Source organism: Pan paniscus, chromosome 4 (genome assembly GCF_029289425.2).
Source record: "Pan paniscus chromosome 4, NHGRI_mPanPan1-v2.0_pri, whole genome shotgun sequence".
Lineage (NCBI taxonomy): Eukaryota > Metazoa > Chordata > Mammalia > Primates > Hominidae > Pan > Pan paniscus.
Genome location: NC_073253.2, coordinates 44,215,290 through 44,221,236, shown reverse-complemented (window position 1 = coordinate 44,221,236; position 5,947 = coordinate 44,215,290).

The following is a 5,947-nucleotide window of genomic DNA, read 5'->3' as shown; positions in this document are numbered from 1 at the left end:
GTGTATATTTTTCATTTCTCTCAATCCTTTCATGTCACTGTGTTATATTTCCTTTCCTTTTTTTTTTTTTGTTTGTTTGTTTTGAGACAGAGCCTCGCCCTGTCGCTCAGGCTGGAGTGCAGCGGCGCGATCTCGGCTCACTGCAGCCTCGACTTCTTGGGCTCAAGCGATCCTCCCACCTCAGCCTCCCCAGTAGCTAGGACTACAGGCGTGCGCCACCACGCTCAGCTATTTTTTGTATTTAGTAGAGACGGGGTTTCGGCATGTTGCTTAGGCCTCGTCTCGAACTCCAGTGTGTGTGTGTGTGTGTGTGTGTAGATATTGTGTGTGTGTGTGTGTGTGTGTAGGTATTTATTCCCCCTCCCCCTTGGAAAAGTAAATGTAAGCTCCTACTAGGAATTTAAAACCTGCTTGATCTACATAAAGACAAACAAGGAAAGACAAACATGGGGGCAGGAAGGAAGGCAGATCCTTAAACACTAGAAGATATTTGATCCCCCAACCTTATTTGTTGTTTGTTTTGAGACGGAGTCTCACTCTGTCGTCAGAGTGCAGTGGCACCATCTCGGCTCATTGCAGCCTCGACCTCCCGAGCTCAAGCGATCCTCCCGCCTCAACCTCCCAAGTAGCTAGGACCACAGGGGCACGCCACCACACCCGGCTAGTTTCTGTATGTTTTGTAGAGGCGGCGTTTGGAGCATATTGTGTAGGCTGGTCTCGAACTCCTGAGCTCAAGATATTCCGCCCGCCTCTGGCATCCCAAAATGCTGGGATTACAGGTGTGAGCCACCTCGCCCAGCCTCCAGTATTCTTTTTTTTTGTGACAGAGTATTGCTCTGTCACCCAGGCTGGAATGCAGTGGCGTGATCTCAGCTCACTGCAACCTCTGCCTCCCAGGTTCAAGCAATTCTCCTGCCTCAGCCCCCCGAGTAGCTGGGATTACAGGCGCCCACCACCACACCCAGCTAATTTTTGTATTTTTAGTAAAGATGGGGTTTCACTATGTTGGCCAGGCTGGTCTTGAACTCCTGACCTTGTAATCCGACCGCCTCGGCCTCCCAAAGTGCTGGGATTACAGGTGTGAGCCACCACACCTGGCCTCCAGTATTCTTTATTAAGCATCTAGGGTTGCTAAATGGCTTACATGTACATAGTATATATATATTTTTTTAACTCCACGAAAGGAACTTTGAGCTCTTCCCCCCAAATACCCTTGGCTTCTATATAGTATACAAGAAATATCTGTGGAGGAAGGGGAGAATGGGATGATGTTGACCAAGTGTACAAAAATGGTAACTATGTAGAGGTAATATGTGGAATGTAATCATTTCACAATGTATATCTAAACATCAAATGGTACACCTTAAATATATACAATTTTTAGGGGTCTGGTACGGTGGCTCATGCCTATAATCCCAGCACTTTGGGAGGCCAAGGTGGGTGGATCACTTGAGGTCAGGAGTTCAAGACCAGCCTGGCCAACATGGTGAAACCCTGTTTCTCCTAAAAATACAAAAATTAGCCGGGTGTGGTGGTGCAGGCCTGTAATGACAGCTGCTTGGGAGGCTGAGGCAGGAGAATCTCTTGAACCCGGGAGGCGGAGGTTGCAGTGAGCCAAGATCACGCCACTGCACTCCAGCCTGAGTGACAGAGTGCGACTCCATCTCAAACAAATAAATATGTACAATTTTTATGTGTCAAAAAAGTTAAATTGTCACAAGATAAAAAAAAAAAATTTAAATCTCATGTCAGGAAAGTAATGTGCCAAAGGTACATCTCACAGATAAACATGAAAACCTGCACTCCAGCCTGGGCGACAGAGTGAGGCTGTGTCTCAGAAAAAAAAAAAAAGTAAAAAAAAAGTATGTTTTTATGAAGCTTGCTTAGATTTTTCTGAATCATAAAAATTCTCACAATTGCATTTGATGTCAAAATTTAAACAAATTACCTGGACATATTACATGATGGTTAAAAAAATAAATTTAAACAAAATATAGAACCAGGTTTCTTTTTGTTTTTTAATTTTTTTCTTTTTGAGACGGAGTCTCGCTCTGCCACCCAGACTGGAGTGCAGTGGCTCACTGCAACCTCTGCCTCCCGGGTTCAAGTGATTCTCCTGTCTCAGCTTCCCGAGTACCTGGGATTACAGGCGTGTGCCACCACGCCCAGCTAATTTTTGTATTTTTAGTAGAGACGGGGTTTTGCCATGTTGGTCAGGTTGGTCTCAAACTCCTGACCTCGTGATCCGCCCGCCTCAGCCTCCCAAAGTGCTGCGATTACAGGCATGAGCCACCGCACCCAGCCATTTCTTTTTGCTTTTATTATTTAGAGATATAATTGATATACTATAGAATTAATCATTTTAGAGAGTACAATTGAATGGTAGATTGAGCGGAAACCTTAATATATTCACAAGGTTGTGCAACCGTCACTACTATCTAACTCCAGAACATTTTAATCACCCACCAAAGAAACTCTGTTTCCTTTAGCAGTGCGCTGCCATGCTCAGCTATTTTTTGGGAGAGAAGGGGTCTCCCCATGTTGTCCAGGCTGGTCTCAAACTCGGTTGCTTAAGCAGTCCTCCCACTTGAGCCGCTGTGCCCAGGCCTGAGTTACTATATTTATAAAAGTTATTTCATATGATAGACAAATCATTCAAAACATAATGAGGTAAACTGCCAAAAGAAACCATTTTACCATATTTGAAGGCATTTAATGTAAATGCTGAATTTAATTTCATGTACTGGAATCAGTCTTTTTGCATATGTAATTTTCATACCAAATATCTCTCTTCAGTTGACTCCTGGAACTCTCTCATGATAAAATAAAAGTTTCAAATAATGTCGGGGTGGTGGCTAACACCTGTAATCCCAGCACTGTGGGAGTCCAAGGCAGGTGGATCACATGAGGTCAGGAGTTTGAGACCAGCCTAGCCAACATGGCAACACTAAAGATATGAAAGTCAGCCAGGCATGGTGGTGCATGCCTGTAATCTCAGCTACTAGGGAGGCTGAGGCACAAAAATCACTTGAAACTGGGAGGTGGAGGTTGCAATGAGCTGAGATCGTGCCACTGCACACCAGCCTGTGAGACAGAGCAAGACTCTGTCTCAAAAAAAAAAAAAAAAGGGCCAAGTATGGTGGCTCATGCCTGTAATCCTAGCACTTTGGGAGGCTGAGTGGGAGAGGATCATTTGAGCCCAAGTAACATGGTCAGGCCCCATCTCTACAAAAATAAATTAGCTGGGCATGGTGGTATGGGCTTGTGGTACCAGCTACTCAGGAGGCTGAGACAGGAGGAGTACTTGAGCCAAGGAGGTCAAAGGCTGCAGTAAGCCATGTTTTTGCCACCGTGCTCCAGCCTGGGCAACAGAGCAATATGCTGTTTCAAAAACAAACTAAAAAAATGGTAGTACCTACATGTGAAGATTGCATATAATAAAGATTGTAAAGCAGATAGAAAAACTGGACAGTTCACCAAAAAGAAAATCCAAATGTCCACTAGAGATCTGAGAAGATGCCCAACCTCTAGAGCCAAGGAATTGCAAATTAATAACTAAGATAACATTTCAGGGCCTGGCACGGTGGCTCATGCCAGTAATCCCAGCACTTTGGGAGGCTGAGGCAGGCGGATCACTTGAGGTCAGGATTTGAGACCATCCTGGCCAACATGGTGAAATCCTGTCTCTACTAAAAATACAAAAATTAGCTGAGCATGGTTGCGGCGCCTATAATCCTAGCTACTTTGAAGACTGAGGCAGGAGAATCGCTTGAACCTAGGAAGCGGAGGTTGCAGTGAGCTGAGATTGTGCCAGTGCACTCCAGTCTGAGTGACAGGGTGAGACTTCATCTCAAAAAAAAACAAAAAAACAAAAAATTTCAGGAATATACCTGCCTTTGGTAAAAACAAAAAGAAATTGTGAACCAGGCATGGTGACTCATGCCTGTAATCCTAGCACTTTGGGAGGCTGAGGCAGGAGGATCCTTTGAGCCCAGGGGTACAAGACCAGCCTGGGCAACATAGGGAGACCTTGTCTCAAAATAAATAAATAAATAAATAAAATAAAAAATAAAAAAATCGTGAATAGTGTTGCGATGAATAAAAAAGAAAAAAAATTAAAAAGAAAGAAAACCCAGAAAAACTAACATACCATTTTCCTCTCAGTTTGGCAAAACTATTAGGAATTAATAACATTTGATGTTAGCAAAGTATGGGGAAATGAACTTTTATCCTCTTATTGAAAATATCTGTTTGTAGCCAGGCATGATGACTTATGCCTGTAATCTCAGCAATTTGGGAGGCCATGGTGGGAAGATCCCTTGAGGCCAGAAGTTTGAGACCAGCCTGAGTAATAAAGTAAGACCCCATGTCATTAAAAAAAAAAAAAAAAAAGAAGGAAAGACTGCTGGGCGCAGTGGCTCACGCCTGTAATCCCAGCACTTTCAGAGGCTGAGGTGAGCAGAACACTTGATGTCAGGAGTTCAAGACCAGCCTGGCCAACATGGTGAAACCCCACCCCATCTCTACTAAAAATACAAAAATTAGCTGGGCGTGGTGGCGGGCGCCTGTAATCCCAGCTATTCAGGAGGCTGAGGCTGAAGAATCACTTGAACCCTGGAGGCGGAGGTTGCAGTGAGCCGAGATCACACCACTACACTCCAGCTTGGACAACAGAGTGAGACTCCGTCTCAAAAACAACAACAACAAAACCCAAAACATCTGTTTAAAGTTTAAGACATGTATACCTGTGAAAGTTGATTACATAAATTGGGTCATTCTTGAAATACTCAACTAAATCAGAGTTGAAGGGCCAGGGGGAAGAAGCATTCAGGGCACACAGCATCTGCTTCAAGAATTAAATTTTCCGCAAGTCCAACTGCTGAACCAGCCTTCTGTATCCCTAAGACCAGTTTTACCTAATAGCTGCTAAAATGAACTGCCATGACTCTAAGACTGGTTTTTACCTACCACCATCGCTCACCAATCAGAGCTTGCTAGCTCCCACAAGCTCTAGTGTGAATGAGCTTTCTTCCAAAACAGTATGTAATACTGTTCTTTCTCATAAAACCCGGAACCTTCTCCTTTTTTTTGTTTTGAGATGGAATTTTGCTCTTGTTGCCCAGGCTGGAGTGCAATGGCGCGATCTCGGCTCACTGCAACCTTCACCTCCCGGGTTCAAGCATTTCTCCTGTGTCAGCCTCCTGAGTAGCTGGGATTCAGGCATGCACCACTATGCCCAACTAATTTTGTATTTTTAGTAGAGACGGAGTTTCTCCATGTTGGTCAGGCTGGTCTCAAACTCCTGACCTCAGGTGATCTGCCCGCCTCGGCCTCCCAAAGTACTGGGATTACAGGCATGAGCTATCACACCTAGCCGCAACCTTCCCTTTATTCTCCTGATCATACCAATGATCAGCCTGGTCTGTGTGTATGCCCTGAATTGCAGCTCTTGCTTACCAAATAAAATGTTTTTAGAGATTTGTCTCTATATTATATTTGGCTTTGACATAACTATTCCCAAGGAATTCTATCTTTAAAAATCCATTCTTATAGAAATGAAAGCACCAATAAATGGGAAAAAGTACGATAATCCACATCGCAGAATTGTTTGTAGTGGCAAAAGTTGCAACATCCTAATTGTCTATGAGTAAGGAAATGATTGAATAAATTACTGTACATCTATACTAAAGTTAAATTTGTAAATACTGAAGTACAGGCACGGCTATTTTTTTTTTTCTTTTTGTGGAAACAGGGTCTCACTCTGTCACCCAGGCTGGAGTGCAGTGGCACCATCTTGGGTCACTGCAACCTCTGCCTCCTGAGTTCAAGTGATCCTCGCACCTCAGCCTCCCAAGTAGCTGGGACTACAGGCACGTGCCACCACACCTGGCTAATTTTGGTTTTTGGCTTCTTTCTTAATTGGTATGTTTACTTAAAAATATAGACT